The sequence below is a fragment of the Passer montanus genome, unplaced genomic scaffold (genome assembly GCF_014805655.1).
Source record: "Passer montanus isolate IOZ18808 unplaced genomic scaffold, ASM1480565v1 scaffold5, whole genome shotgun sequence".
In the NCBI taxonomy this organism is placed as follows: domain Eukaryota; kingdom Metazoa; phylum Chordata; class Aves; order Passeriformes; family Passeridae; genus Passer; species Passer montanus.
In genome coordinates this window covers 11,774,531-11,790,809 of record NW_024369929.1, presented here as the reverse complement: position 1 = coordinate 11,790,809, position 16,279 = coordinate 11,774,531, and positions in this window count along the sequence as shown.

The window sequence follows — 16,279 nt, the reverse complement described above, 5'->3', positions numbered from 1 at the left end:
CGGACAAACGGACAAACGGACGGATAGGCGGACGGCTGGACAGGCGGACGGCGGAGCCGCCGGCGGCAGGGGGCAGCAGGGAGCTGGACGGACGGAAGGACGGACAGGCGGACGGACGGACGGACAGACGGAGAGACGAACAGACAGACGGAGAGACGGACAGACAGACGGACGGACGGACAGACAGACGGAGAGACGGACAGACAGACAGACGGATGGACAGGCGGACGGACGGACAGACAGACGGAGAGACGGACAGACAGACGGACGGCCCCTGCCGTGGCCAGGGCACCCAGAACTCCACACAGGCCTCGGGGAATTCGTCAGCCTCCTAACAACTCCTGTCTGCCAGCAAAAAGTTTAAAAAGTGTGCAGAGAGTAAATAAAGTCACAAAATCTGCAGAGCACTTGGTGAAAAGAGATGAGATGGGCAGCTGGCTGATGTGCTGGCAGCATCACACCATTGAGGCAGCAGACAGGCACAAGTGTTTATTTTTAATTGTAGTAGTTATTTTATTCAGTAGTTATTTCAGTAGTTCTGTCCTAGCACCCAGGTGTCACAGTCCCCTGGGCTCACCCCTGAGGAGCTGCATTTGCCTTCACAAAGCTGCCTAGAGATCATCTGCAAGTGTGGGCCAGCAGATGAACTACTTCAAAGAAGAAAATGGAGATTTGCTTTCCTGCTTTCAGCCTGATTTTGGTATAATATCCATGCTCTATAATATCAATGTTACATACAAACAAACATAATGATGATACATCTATATTTGTGTCTGCATTCCTGTTACCTGCAGGTCCTTCAGGAAGTCAGAGATGCAATTCTGCATTTGCTGATCTCCAAAGCCCCACAATTTACTGACCTTTTCCCAGTTTTTTTTCCCCCTCTCGTCAGGATCCAGCTGAATGCCAGTTGCACATGCATATGTGCCTCCTAACATGAATTTCCCTAGAAGGGATTAGATAGGGCCCCTATACAGCCCCCAGGGTAAAACAACAAGGCAACCCTCAAGCTTTTGTCTTTGCAATGTGTGTGATGGCTCTTTATTTGAGTACATGGAGAAAACACACCATTTGGGAGTTGTACGACTCGTGTTTGTGTCCTCTGCAGCTACATGTAAAACCACAGTGTCAGAGGGTCTCACCAGGCTGTGTGGCAGGTCAGCATGTGACCTCAAACACCACTGGCAAGACACACAGGGTTGGCTATCCTCAGTAGGGATGGCACACAGGCTTGCTTGATATTAATAAAGATGCTTTTGTGTTGCCCAGCTGGAAGCAGGAGTGACTGGAAGCCCCACAAGAAAACTGGCTCTCATGTGATTTCCAGATTGTTTTTTTCATATCTCACAATCTGAAATCACATTAGAGACAGGGCCCAGTCCTGCTCTGAGCTCCTGGGCATCCAATGGCTCACAGCTCCTGGCCCAAGCTCACATAGATGACTTCTCTAAACACAGCTGTGCAGCACCACTGTAGAACAACAGCCAAGTATCCGTGTTCAGTGGAAAACACAGAGCTGCAATTTGTTAAGCAGCATGTAGAAAACTGAACTGAGTAGCTAAGATATGCCTGAGTACCACCTGAGTGTGGTGGGATTGACAGGGCACTGCAGATTTAATTTCTGTCTTTGTTTTGAGCTGCAAGCAATCAGTGCATGAATAGCTCAGAGAGGTGGGAATGGTGCTGCAGAGCAGGGACACAGAAGAGATGGGTGACACTGTCCACCATGGGCAGTGCCCAGTGCTCCTTGTGCTGCTCCATGAGCACAGTGTGGGAGAAGACAAATGTGAAGCAAATGCAAACTCAACTTCTTTTCTCTTTTCACTCACTCTGTAAGCATCTAAGTTCCAGTTACCTTCCTGGGACTGCTGGCTCCCTGGATCTGCTCCTCTTGCTGCAGCAGCTGCCTGCTGAGAGCTGAGACTTCAATGCCACACAGCCCCAGCCCTCACCAGAGGGAAGCATCTCATCCTCATCTCCAGCAGGGACGAGGTGCCAGCCAGTCAGCAGCCTCATTTGCTTGGAGTCCAGCCTTGTCCCTGCTTTGTTTGCTTCTTCTCATGGCAACAGACAAGCTTCAGAGAAGGTTTTTCACCCACTCATTTTACCTGATAACAGCCTTGAACCAGCATCTGTTTGCCTGCAGGCACAACTTCTCGCTGCTAGTTGGGACCTATTTCTTAGGAATTGTTGCTAAATGATATCACTTTGGAATGAGCTCCCAACAAGCTGTGTCTGTGCTACCTGAACTCCAAAACTCCTGAAACTTGCTACTGCTGATGTCCGAAGGGTACAACAACCAGAGATGTCAAACACGTGAGATTCATCCCTCATTTTGCTCAAATGGCACTAGGCAAACCTTTCTTGTTTAAAAAAGCCTCTTACTGGAGGCATAAAATGCAGGTGCAGGGGTCTGCTCTCTGCTCACCCAGGCATCCCTGAGCCTGCTCTTTTCCTGCCCATGGGAAAGCTCCTTTCTGCTCCCTGCTGTGGCTGGGTGTGCTCCTGCACCAGCAATGGTACATGCCTGGCACTGCTGGGCTGAAGGAACAGCAAAATGACAACCAAAGCCCTGCTGTGGCTGGGTGTGCTCCTGCACCAGCAATGGTACATGCCTGGTGCTGCTGGGCTGTGAGCTGAAGGAACAGCAAAACGACAACCAAAATCAGCAGATGAGCATTATCTGGCTCATCCCAGCCAGCACTGATATTTGGGGTGCTCTCTCCAGGCCTCTGCTGCAGCACACTGCTCACCCTGCCCTGCTGCTCTGCTGCTGCTGGCACTGAGGGGAACAGAGGTGATGCAATGTGGAGACTTGCACTCAGCTCCTTCCTCAGCTTTCAGTGGCATTTGGCTAAGAAGTGTGGCTATTTCCAAACCTTACACAGAGCTGGTTCAAGCACAGGGACTGCTGTGATTTCCACTTTGGGGTTGGTTCTAGCAAGCCTTTTTAGATTTCAGCTTCTCTGGCTGGTGGTCAGATGTTAAAAGGGACCAAAGCACAGCTCAAACAAAAAAGTGGCAAAAAGGGCACGGTGAATAACAGGGTCAAAGGGGGGCTGGGTCAGAGTAGCTTGGTCACCACCTGACAGGGCTGAGCAGGAGGTGTGGAGCTGCCTGTCCCTGTCAGGGGGGATGCTTTCCCATAGAAATGTCACATGGATGCTGCCAGGGATGGGCAAGGGGACCTCAACCTGCATGGAGGAAGCAGGCTGCACTGGGAGAAACATGAAGTGTGATTTTTTTGAGATTGTGTAATTTTTAAAAATTGGCACAGAGACCAGTTGGACGCCACAGACACTCTTTGAACATCACTGAGTGTTCAAGGCCAGGTTGGAGGGAGCTTTGAGCAACCTGATCTAGTGAAAGATGTCCCTGCCCATGGTGGGGTGTTGGAATAAGATGATCTTTGGTATCCCTTCCAACCCAAGCCACTCTATCATTCTGAGATCTGTGTTGAGTCTGGATGTAGTTCAGCATAGCTACAAAGCACTGAGGGTCCCAGCTGTGCTCACAGCTGCCTATCTCCAACTTTCAGCACAACCCAGCATCACATGTTAACTCTTGGTTGGACTGGCAGGCTGTCATTCCCTCACACTGGTGTTATTGTAAAGGAGTGATCAATACAATTTTTGAACACTCCTCTGACATGTTTTGGACCTGATCTTGTTGGGTGTGGAACGAAAGACAAACACAGCCACACTCAGACTCACTCCTACGTGTAGACACCCTCCACAGCCTCATGTTTCTTGCTGGCTGATGAACAAGGGACCAAATGATCTGAGGGAATGTAACTTAGCACCAGGACCCAGTGCAGCACAAAATCCCACTTGGTGCCAAGGACTTGTGATTTATGCTTTTGTTTCTGCAACAACAGACAGAGGCATAAAATTCTTTTTTAAAAAGGAGCTTTGCTGGATTTTCCATCCCCTGCCGAGACACAAAGCCGAATGGCAGCCAGTATTCCCAGCAACACCCACGGTTAAGCACCAGTGCTGTTGCCAACTCCTGCAATCTTATCACAAGCACCACAGAGTTTGCTTTCCTTTCTTAAAGCCCCAACTCCTGGAGTCATGGGATTAAGCAGGCAACTCAGCTTTTGATTTTAATAGTGGCTTTTATCCCTCACTGTTAAGAAGAAAAGCTTTTGAGTTGGACAGGTTCAAACCTATAGAAACAATAAATAAGAGTATCTGCCTAAAATCTGGTATTTTTAAAAGCCAGTTTTATTTGGAGAAGGAGTTTTGAGCATTTTGGAGGGCAGGACTTGTCAGCAGCTAAAGGAGTCCCTTAAAGAGCTAAAAAAATTAGTCTCAGCTGAGAAGATGCTGCAGGGAGAAAGTAGACTTGGGTTTTCATTTCTTTATCCTGTCAGAGAGATCAGCAAAGGGAGAACATGTGGGTTCAGCAGTTAAGGCAAAGCACATTTTGTGTAAAGAAGCCAACATTAAATTTCAAAATGTGATGACTGAGCCTCCCTAGAAAGGGAATTAAGCTCAGTAGATAAGCTTTTGTCCCAAGGTGAGACTGGTGGATGGTATTGATGCATTGGTGCTCTAGAAGAAGCAGGAGAGGGATCAGCATCTTCCCTTTTGCAGCACTTGCTCCATGTGTTGCAGTCCTACAAAACTGTCAGAGGGATGGACAGATGTGCCCAGTGCTTGCAGCCCCCAGACCCACATGGGTGATCTGCTCTGGCTCTTCTGCTTCTATTGCAACTTATTTGGATCTGGAGCTGCATCAAATTTTGTCCTATCAAATTCCAAAAGCAACTTCAGTGTGAAGCAGCTAGTTAAGAACAGTGATTACACAGATGCCCTCAGCATGGGGCCATCCACTCATTTGCTGCAATTTTTAATAATTTTAAGTTGAAAAAGCTTGAACACATCTATAGCTTTAAGTGCAAAGTGGGATGCTTTAACAGACCATGGTGAAAATTGTTCCCATAAATGATGAGAAATGTTTAAATCAATAAAACATTTGTTTAGATGTCCATATGGAGGAAAGATACAGACTGTTGCTCCTCATATTGGATTGGTCCCACTGTGTTAAATTACAGCTGGCTACAGCCCTTCATCCTTTACTGCACAGCTTGACAAGCATGTAAAATATTCACACTGAGCGCAAAAATTTTGAGTGTCTGATCTCTGCATTGTCCTTGTCACTTCCTCCCAGCCAGGGCCAAATTAAAGGCTGCTGAATACAGGGGGAAGCTTTGCTGCAGCTCTCCCACAAGCCCTTGGCCACGTTAGCCAATATCCTCCTGGCTGGCCTGTGGGAGTGAGCAGCTGGGCAGCAGATGCAGGCAGCCTTCCACACGTGATGGCCTGTCTGCCACAGCCCCTGCATTTGGGGTTTATCAGCAGCTCTGCGCTGTTGATCATAAATACATAAATGCAACAGAAACCTGGGCTTAAAAGGGTAGCTGCTGTCTGAAGGTGCCTAGTCTGTGCTTCTGAGAGGGTGACAGCAGTGACAGTGGATGGTGGCAGAAGCAGCCAAGGCACTAAAGGGGATCTGGGAGCTCTCTTTCCACCCAACCTGGGTGATGCAGCTGGCATTTGCCTGCCTGTACCTCTCCTCAAAACACAGCACAGTGTGGGGTGCTCCCCATGAGGACCACAGAAAGAGGCCAGGAAGGTCAGTGACAGCAGCTTTTAAAGCCATCTGAAATTCAGTAGCCAAAGGACCTGTGAATCAGAGTAATAATTCTGGGTACAAATGGATCTTGAAATTGAAGATGGGTGTGTGAAAGCACCTGCCTGCACATCCCACTGCCCTGTGAAAGCAGGCAAGCCTGTCACTCTGCCCACAGGCAGCTCCAGCAGAGACATGGTGTGACCAGCTAGGTCCTGAAGGCAGCTCCTGAAAGCCCCATCCATCAGTGGTGGAAGGAGGACAGCCCTTGTACTCCACTCCACTTGATCCTCTCCTACCAACCATGGGCTGGGGGAGCATTAAGGAAGAAGCAGGGCTGGCACCCTACTCCCTGCCTCGAGGCACAGTGCTGATCCTGGCCTGACTGGCAAGGCTCAGAGCAGAGCTCAAGCTGGGCTCAGACACAGGAAAACTGCCCAGCCACAGTTCTGGAAAACTGTGCAGCCCCAAAAGGCAGTGCATCACAGATTCTACTGAGGAACTTGGACCAAGTTTCACAAAACCCCTTCTCAGTCCAGTTTTGGGATCCCAATGAGTGCTGCTGTGCATCCTGCAAACTCACTCTTCTCAGGGTCCTGCTTTTCCCTGGGGAAATGGGGATCTGTGCCCTGAAAAGCCTGGTCACTGCTGAGGCATCCCTATTAGAGCAGGGAGAGAAGCAGGAAAAGGAAGCACAGCTGATGTCCTGACTGGAGCCAGCAGAGGCCACTGCTGTAAGCTTAAAAATAACTCCAGGCTGAGATCTCTGATGTGGCCTTCACTCCCAGGCATGCTCCTCACTCCAGAGTGTGTTTTTCTCCTCTCTGTGGTGTCATGTCTTGGCTGCAGGATCCCCAGGCGTGTTGCAAAGCTCTGGGTCAGAGCCATGCTTTCTGCTCTCTGCTCAGGGGTGATGTCAGTGTCTGCGTTCCTCCCTTCCGCGCCCCCAAACTCACCATCGTCACCAGACAGACCATCAGAAACCACTGCTAGGAAATGCAGCTCCCCAGGGAGCTACTGCATGCCAAAACAGATATCTTTAAGGCAGTGTGATAGAAAGACTTTTTTTTTTTTTTTTTTTAAATGAGAAAGAAAGCAAAATGAAATCTGGAGCCTCTCAGACATGATAACCTCAAAAATGTGGCCACTTTCCACCAGGGCATGGTCTGCTCTCCTTCCTGAGTACCTGGCACCTACCCTTCCAGCTGGGATGATGTTGCTCCGGGCTGACCCTTGTCAAAGCTTTTAACTTTCCATGTGTTTGCTCTAGGTGACATAAAAATGATACAAATTGGGTTGAACAATGAAATCCATAAAGGTATTGCTGCCTTTCTGCAGTTCCAGAGCTCAGGTCTGTTTGTACATACCCAGTGATGAAGGAGCAATATGTGAGGTGCGTTTGATGCTTGAAATGGCTTGGATCTGTGAAAAGAAAGCTGAGCCGTGCCTTTACTTTAGTGAAATGAACAGAGAGGTGACTATAAATGCCAGTAACTACTCTTAAAAAAGGCAGCAATGTGGAAAAATAAGTAGGGCACCATCAGTAAAGTCAACAGTTCTTTCTAAAATAGCTTAATTTCTTTAAAGAGCTTTCAATAAATTTTAGAATAGTTTAAGAAGCAGGGTTTTTTTATGAGACAGAGGGCCTTTTTCATTAGAGGATGAAAGAGGGCGTTAATTTTTCAGAAATCTGGCATTTTTTCAATGTGTGCCTTTCAGATTTATGAAGGCAAACTTGCTCCTTGTGCCTGTGTTTTATCATCTCGTTACTCCCAGTACCAGGGGGAACAGTGTGCTCTCTCATAGTGTACTCGGGTGGAAATGTTGTGCCCCAGACTGTCTTGGTCATAATGAAATGTGGCTGAGCACATTCAGCTTTGTTCCAGCTGATGTTACACCTCTTTTTGCTCTGCAAGTGGAAATGTAGTCATCACAGGGTGTGTATGTGTGGGGGAGATGCCTTCCCAACGGGCCCTTTGGGATCCAGACATGGAATGAGCAGTGTTGCCTAACGAAGGAGCTGTTAGATGTGGGTGTAGATTCAGCCCAGCCTGGAGTAGTCTCAGTTTTGTGACCAAACTTGTAGGACACATAGAGCCACAACCTAAATGAGGACAAGGTGTACGACTTTCTGTCAGTTTACCAATCTGTTCAGTAATTCTGGCCTCTTTGATTAGCTATTCCAACATTTCTGAATGCAAGTATTAATTAACTGCTATTAATATAGGTGGGCCACTGTTCATTTCCCATCTATGACTCTGCATAGTCTCATTCCCAGTCTGACAACTGAAAGTGTGACTTCACAACCTGCAGCCAAGGTGCTGCCAAGCAGAGATGCTAACCATCCTCAATTATCACTTTCCCTTCCATCCCTAAATAGAAAGGACATGAGCAGCAGCACAGGCATTATCTTCTCAATTGTTTTGTGTAAGCAGCTCATTTCTGGAAGAGATCTCTAGCTCATTTATCCCCAGCATGCAGTGTTGCAAATAAGTCCAAACTTTCAGTCCCCTGCCACAGGAAATTAGGTCCAGAGAGAACTATCAACACTTTTCTCCTTGTGAATATTTGTGTATTTGCAGTCTCTGCTTTTCCAGTTTGAATCAAGAAGCGGTGTGGGTATATTGGGTGAAGAATTAACATTAATCACTGATGCTACACCCTCTGTGCTGTGCCTGAATCACTCACACAACCTTAAAATGCTACTTCTAACCCGTAAAATGGAACTGGATCTGGCTGTTGCTTCTGTTGCATGTAAGCACCAGAGGTGATAATCCTTCTGCCTCTGCACACTCAACCAGAGTAGGCCCAACTGTTTATTGTGAGGACCCCTCTGACGTGCCCTGCTAAAAGATGGCACAAATGTGGGGTGTAAGCTTGGTTTAGAGAATCTTCTAGGGCAAGTGGCAAGGAGAGACAATGGCTGGTTGGACAGGTGTCCAGGGGTCAAGAAGTAAGTGATGGGAAAAGTGCAGAAGATATTGGGATCCTTATGACAGCAGGAGGAGAAAAAAGCAACAGCGGCAAGATCTGCTCTAAAAGCTTCAGGAATTAGTCCTTCAGGAGGCAGCAAACCCCCTGGGGGCTAATAACACTTATTTTTTAATTCCTTGTAGTTGTTTCAACCATTGAGTTAAGCTGATGCAGAGTTAGAGTGGAAATTTCCCAGGGAAGGCACATGATGTGCATGTACAGGGAGGTAATGGCTTTATCGTGACTGGCCCTGGGGGGCTGAGAGCCAAACAAGAGCCCAGTAATGGCTGCAAAGGAAATAAAGTGCTGCTCTCCTTCTAGTGAGTGTGGGTCACACACAGATGTCTGTCAAAGAAAAGGGTTTCAGGCAGGAGAGTCAGGCACAGCTCTGCAAGGTGTTAGATGGCAGAAATCTCCAAGGGAAAAAAGAGAATGGAATCTTCATTGCTTGAGATACTTCAAGTTCAACTGATAAAACACTAAAAATAGATGCTGGGGAACTAACTGAAGTAGAAGAAGTAGTGTGAGGGTGTGGGAAAGCCTGATATGTGATCTAATGGATGTTAACTTCTGTGATCCTATAAAGCCATAGTAATGAGTCACATCATGTGCCTTTCCCTGTCAAACACAGCCAGCTCCCTTCCTCACTCAGCCTCTCAGCACACTCTCCATCTGCCATATTGCACAAACCATACTTGCAATAAACCACTGGAAACAACCAACATCCTTTCTAGGTAAGGGAAGGTGATTGTCTACATTTTCATTTTTACTTTTATAATAACCATCCCAGTGCTCTGTTCCAATGCACAGCAAAGCATTAAGCACAAAGAATGAAACCCTCCATTACATTAAGTTTCTGCCTCTCCTTCTCTCTTCAAGACTCCTGATAAATTATATCAGGGTGAGTAGTTAGATGTTTGCTGCTGGTAGGAAAACCCCTCAGGGGCCTGCAGGGCATTGAGTTTCCAGGTTCTTGCTGCCAGTGCTAGCAGAGATGGGTGCTGAAAGCAGCATGCTCAGGTCTGAGGATCAGGGAACACCACAGGTTATTCTGCAGACTGGTGCTGACTGATGTCAGCACTGAGAGGATGCAATGGCTATAGATGACAAGAGGGGATTGCCTCAATTCATCTGAAAGCAAGGAGGGATGGGAAAAACTGGCACCCTGCAAAGATGTAGATATCAGCTAAGGCCCTGATGTTTTGAAGCAATTGTTCTTTCATCGTTAGCTGTCACGTCTTGCACAATTAAATTGTGTGTGAGAATAAACATATTTAAACAAACATTTGCAGAAGTAATTATCAGATGGCATATACAGTCACAGTTAATGAGCAGGAAAATTCTGCCCATGAATTCTTAGCTTTAAAATTGCTTTAAAACTACAGATTTTTTTTCCAAATAACCTCATATATGCACAGCAAGATGTCTTCATACACAGCTGTAAACTTCTGACCCCAGGCTATTTTCTTTGCCCAGTGATTTCAGCATAAGCTGCAATATTTGCTTTATTCTTCTGCCCACTACAACAGCTGAAAGAGTAAGTCAGTTCCTTTTTTTTATTTTAGAGATGCTTGGAAAAGGAACCGAATGTGATTACAGGAGTAACCTGATGGGGCCTTACATTTGCACAGAGGGATGAGCCTCCTGTTTCATTTTCAGAATGAGACATTTTGTATGGCAGGAGTGTCTGTGGTTTTAATAATTACACAGTTGTAAAGGAATTGCAAATAGTTTTATTGATATTTGGATTAGTGGGTAAATCAGATTAATGATAGAGGGAGAGATCTGTTTGTCTATGTTCATATAGGCTTTCAACAGTTCTTCATGAGCCAATCAATTTTTAAAAAGTTTAATTTCACTATCTTCAGTGAGAAACAGTCATGTTAACACCATTCCAAGACAATTAATGCTTTGCAGGACAAAGTTTGTCATGGGCGGCTTTATTCCCAACTTGGTGCAATAAATAGAGGCTATTTTTTCAGGGATGTTAACTTGATTCTCTGCCCATGTAACACTAATCCCTCAGATGTGGTTTGGAGTTGAATATACACATGCACCAGTGCTTTGGCTTGTGACAAACATGAGAAAATGGATGCCAGCATTTGAAAACTTAGTGCAAAAGAGAGAGTCAAAATCAAAGCAAAGGATTTTGAAAGACATAGTTATAGATGAGAACCAAATCTTATGTCTATCTGTGTAGCATCAAAGGGTAGTTTTTTTGTATTTCAGACCTTAATTATGTGAGGCATTTAATCTCCTGTTTTGTTAAGCGATCTTGCTTGATGAGGTGCCTCTCAACTTTCTGGTCTGTTACTGTAAGCACACAAGTGACTTTCTGCTAACCCAGGCAGGCAGTGGGAGGAGGGAGAAGTTAATAAAAAGGGAAACACAGCTTTTGCTGAAGTTCTCAGATGTCACGGCCATTTAATCGGTCACAAATGAATTCTCTGGGCTGGCAGGTTACCCAAGGCAGCCACAGCCCCTGCCCACCCTGTCACCCAGGGCAGGAATGCCATGGTACACTGCATCAACTGCACTAAGAGCAGACTCAGATATGTCTGAGATGGGTAAACTGCTCTGTGTTGACAAGAAAAAATAAATTATAAAATAGTTGTGAACACAAAGACCTCATTAGCTGAGGTTGTCTGCTGACTGTAATGACATCCTGGACACCTGTCAATGAAGAGCGGCAAGGACTGAGGAGGCTGTTTGATCCTAATCTCTTTCTTGCCAGTCTGGATCAGTTCTGTCTCTGTTTGATCTATCAGAGGTTTAAATGACCAGTGCAGTGGCCTGTTCTGCAGCCTGCAAGGCTGGAGATAAGTCTGCAGAAATACTCAGCTGACCCTGGAATGAGCTGTGCTTGGATTTGCTTACAGGTGGTGATCAAAAATACCGTGTGACGGCTGCTTGGTGGGAAAGAGATCCCATCCACACAAAAGCACATCAGTGCTGCAAAACACAACTTGCTCAGCCTGGGATGCCAGAGATGCCATACCCCATGCTTGACATGGGCTTCTTAGCCCAAGCTCCTGAGAAATAATTGAGAGGCAGTCTAGTGTTACAGAGTGAGGGGAGACCCTGACAGGCCAGAATGCCAACCCTGCAGCGTGTCCATCTCACAACATGTCCCACAGGACTGATGCTGCAAATAGCCAGCCAAGCCCATGCTGTCTCAGCAGCCAGAGCCATTGCAACTGGAGGCAGAGAGGGGAATGGAGAAATGATCTTTTTATGATGGCTCTCCTGGTCTGGGGAATGTGGAGAGATGAGTATCTGTGAGCCTGGTTTCTCCTTGAGAACCTCCTTTGGCACTAAGGACTACCACCCTACCAAAGCCATGTGCATATTCAGAATTAACTCTTCAGAGCTTGTTATGCTGAATCATATTCCATCACTACACACATTCACAGCCTCCAGTGGATGTCTAAATCTCTGCTGTCCTTCCTGGCATTAGTTTGATTTCCTAGGACTGACACAGCATTTTTATACACCACATGATAAAGCAGCTTCCTTTTCCCCTCTTCAGAGCTGAGGTTATTTCAACCTACTGCCAGAAGAGCTCTGCACTTGTTGACAGGCCAACTGTTCATGCTGCTGAACAGAGATGCTCAATGGCCTTTTGTGCTCTTGTGTGACTTGGAAGTGTGTTATGCTGAGGAAAGCCACGGTGCATTTTTGCTGACCCTTGTGCACATCAGCAGTTCTGGTGCAGAAGTACAAGGACCATCTGGTGGGTGCATGTCAGCTTGCAGAGCTGGGCTGACTGGCAATGGGTACAGAACTTGTGTAAAAGAAAATGAGGTTTCATGAGACAAGCTGAGGAACTTTCTGGCTGTCTAGCACTGGAAATATCTATAAAAGGAGTCTATTTTGTTCTCAAGATATGAAGCCAACCACAACAGTCTGCTACAGGTACATGTTGTAACACACAGGTGTTGGCAAAACAGTTGGTGGGTGGCTGATGATGGAAATTCAGAGCAGTTTTTAAAACAGTTCATGTTCAACTCATAGGTTTTGTTCATGTGCCTGAAGTGGATGGTCTGTGATGTCAGTTTCCACCCTGCACTTAGATCTCTGTGAATCACTCACAATCCCTCTTTGCCTTCTTGAGGAAGGCATCTGTCTTGGTACTTATTTTTCCTTTGGCAGGTTTGTGAAGATCCATAGGAAAAGTTTGGGCAGGTATTTCATGCAAGGATATGAACAGAAGAAAGCACTTCCATGTTTGGTTAAGCTGGAAATATTTGCCATCACCCATGGTTCCCAGAACCTGGAGGACTCTCCTCTCTCATGTTCTGTAGTTTGGGAGGTCTCCTCATCCAGTCCATATACAACTGCAGAGAAAATATGAATAATACAGGCCAAGGATGGAGCACTCAAGTCCCAGACAGAGAAAAAGATACTGTTGCATATCCACACTTTACATTCAATTTCATCCTGTTTCACCCTTCATAATATTTACAAGACTCAAGTAAATATTGCCAAGTGACCTAGATGTTGACAGATTCTCTTCTGCCTCACAAAAAAGCAAATACACCCATCAGCTCTGGCATGGATTCAAGAGAAACCAGGGGTGCCATATGCATTCACATCCTGGCCACACGTGGTGATGGCAATAAATAATTGGTTGCAAATGCACGTGTTGCTTTCTTGATTAGTTGCTTTACTGTGGGATCTGCTGCATTGATTGATTGTAATCCACTTTGTATGCTATTTAGATCTGAAATTGAGCAGAGTATAGGGCATGAGGAAACTGGTCTAGTTTTTTGGGAGTATACTGCATTTGATTAATTTTATATCCTGTGTTGAAAAAAGCTTTTATCCTAGTCTGCTATCAACTTAATTCTCTGTGTTTGTCATTTTTCACTCTTGCGGTTCCATGTAATTCAGTTTCATAAACTGATTTGATGGATGTTTTCTGATACTTCAATAAAACCTTTTGGCACAGATTTGCCTATCCCTTGCTCTGCACGTACCTGGACAGCGGTTGCTGAAGACAGAAATAGAACTGTATTAAATTAAAAGGTGTATTGAAAAGAACAGGATGGCCAGAGCAGATGGTTGTAAACAGTGTGCTTTGACAAAACGTGAAGTATAAAGCCCAAGTGAAAGAGAAAACTGTCCCAGGAGGATTAAAGACAGTTTTTGCATCCTGCAAGTCCCTTTTCATCCCTCCTTCTGCTCCTTCTACCATCCATCCCACAGGGCTGTATGGAAGGCAAGCCTGCAGTTATATCTTGAGCTTCTTCTGGGACAAGGAAACACTGTCTGATCTTCAAAGGTCTGGCACAGCAGTAGGAGGCTGTGTGAGTTACTTCTGTCATTGCTATTAGCACAGAATCACAGAATGATTTGGGGTGGAAGGCACCTTTAAGATCATGTAGCTCCAACCCCCCTGAATTGGCAGGGACATGTTCCACTAGACCAGATTGCTCAAAGGCCCCATCCAATCTGGATATTATTTATTAGACCAGGCAGGAGGGCATGAAATGTCACCTTTTTTGCAACACACCTGCACAGATCTTATCCCTGTGGGATGGCAAAGGTGACTGTGGAGTTCTTGTTCTTTGCTTGCTTTTATTTCTTGTTTCTGTGTTACAGCTCCAAGACTCCCAGAGTTCAAGGACTGTTTGGACAATATTCTTTGACCCGTGGTGGGATTCTTGGGGTGTCCTGCACAGGGCCAGGAGTAGGACTCAATGATTCTGGTAGGTCCATTCCAACTCAGCACATTCAATGATTCAGTGACATTACAGATACAGATGTAGAAAGGCAGCAGGTGCAAGCACCACATGGACTTCACCAGAAGGTTTCTTTGGTCTGGAGGATATGTAAAGATGGCATGAAATAAGATGATTTTTACCTGTCATAAATTCATGTGGGTGTGGTTCTGCTGGGGCTGTCAGCAGAGATGTTCCCTGACCTCTTTGCATGTCCTTTAAAAAATAGGAACTGGAAAGTTTTGACCAGAAGAAAAAACAGTATTTATAGCAGGGCTTCCAGTGATATATGTAAAGGGGACATTGGTGTTAGCACAGCTTATCAGCATATGGAGGGGCCCTGTGAGCTGCAGAGGTGACCTGCTAGATGTGCCCCACCAATTGAGCAACTAAAATGACATCTGCATGAGCAACTGATAAGCACTGCCTCTGAGAATTGAGAAATCATCACAAAGAGCTGTGATGAGCAGCTGGGTACATGGTGGGTGACACCTTCCTGCAAGCCTGCACCCCTTCTCTTCCCAGCAAAACCCCACAAACTTTCCACAGAGGGGCAGAAAAACCCAGGGAAGTTGTTAATTCATTAACTTAATTTTGCAGGTAATTAAGTGTTTGTGTTTTGGGTAGATTTTACTGCAGTTCACCCATTCCACACCATCTCCTGTGCCAAGGGTGGAATCTTATGTCTGAAAATTGTGAGACACTAAAAATCCTTACATTTTAACTGAGATATCTATATAGTACACAGGAATGGGTTAACTTCTGAAGGCTGCTTTCAGCCACAGTCCATAATTTTGCAGCAAAGATTGTACCTCTTACAGGACTTTAGAGATTACAATGGTAGAGTTTCAAGAAGAAAATTGTATTAAAATCTCTTCAGGTGTAGCTGCTGTTCTCAGCGAACAGGCACTGGCTTCAAACAAGCAGGGACACAAAGTAAACAACACACGCTAATGCTCAGTGTCTCAGTTTTGTAGCTACTTGGATATGATGAAAACAAATCTTTAATAGCTGCTGCTTCCACCATTGCACTGCACTCTGTTTTCTATTCAGTTGCAAGGACAGCTCATTTCCAGCCACGGGAACAATGTGCTCATATTGCTAATTCATGCCACTACACACAAATGTTCAGATTATGTTGTGCAGAACCAAATTCCAGTCTCATTCATGAGTGCAACTCACACTCCAATCCAGTTCCCTAGTAGGAAGCAGGAAGCCCTGCAGCAAAGCTTGTGACAAATTAAAATCTGAAAGAGGCAATGAAAGAACATCTGATATATTTAATTATTTTTTCATAAGGTTTGAAAAGCAGACCTGGACATATAGCAGAGGATGGAACCCAGGGGAGCTAGTGTCAGAGATGATTTGAAGGCAAATGATTTGTCAGGAGGTTGGCATTCACAGAGTGCTGCACAAATTTCCCTCAATCTACTGCCTCGCTGTTTTGGTTTGTGGTGATGTGTGTTTGCAGACAGGTTATTTTGATATAGAGAATTTGGGGGTGGATAATTTAAAGACTAAAGTAGAGTGCAGACTAATCTTGGGGGAATACAAGGTAAAAAGGTGTGTTAACTGCTGCTGAGAGCAGGGGCTGGGCATCTGAAGTGGCTGATACAGCCTTTTTGTGACACATGCTCGGTGGTCTCTGGTCCTGGGGCACCAGCAGCCCACCCACAAGCCAGGGGGACACGAGATCAGATCTAAACTGAGATCCTGCCCAATCCCTTGGCAGTCTGGGGAGCTGCCTACACACCCCAAAGTGCTATCTACCTTTGCTAATTCCCTTCCTGAGTTACCACCAGCCCCTGGCACTCCAGGGATATGTGGGAAGCTGGAGAGGCCCACTTTGGCAGGGAATATTTATCTTAGGGAAAATTACACCATCTCTGCCTGTGTTTTGATTCACCTTCTGTGCCTGCATGGGCCAGAATATCTTCCATGAATGG